Raw genomic sequence first — 219 nt, 5'->3', positions numbered from 1 at the left:
TTGTGGCTTGTAGAATCTTTGATAAGCTTCAGGTATTTGATATCCCTGGCTTTGTACCAACTCCTCTTCCCCAAGCCCTTGGGTAAATGGGGGTAGGGGTAATTTCCATCCTGCCTAGCAAGCAAAGTGTGCAATGGGATCCTGTAGGGACCCTTGGGATTATGGTTAGGTGGGTGCTGCTAACCTAGCTTAAGGTGTGTTGGGTAAAGCTTTTTTGGA

At 47.0% G+C, this 219-nt stretch overlaps 1 long non-coding RNA gene across 1 annotated transcript in view; it reads left to right on the top strand.

The window, feature by feature from the left end:
• LOC119593890 overlaps positions 1-219 on the top strand; it is a 13,486-nt gene that overhangs the window by 4,424 nt on the left and 8,843 nt on the right. The window lies entirely within an intron of this gene.

The sequence above is a fragment of the Penaeus monodon genome, chromosome 33, assembly GCF_015228065.2.
Source record: "Penaeus monodon isolate SGIC_2016 chromosome 33, NSTDA_Pmon_1, whole genome shotgun sequence".
NCBI classification, from domain to species: domain Eukaryota; kingdom Metazoa; phylum Arthropoda; class Malacostraca; order Decapoda; family Penaeidae; genus Penaeus; species Penaeus monodon.
Note: the sequence above shows the minus strand (reverse complement) of the source record. Positions and strands in the feature narration are given on the sequence as shown.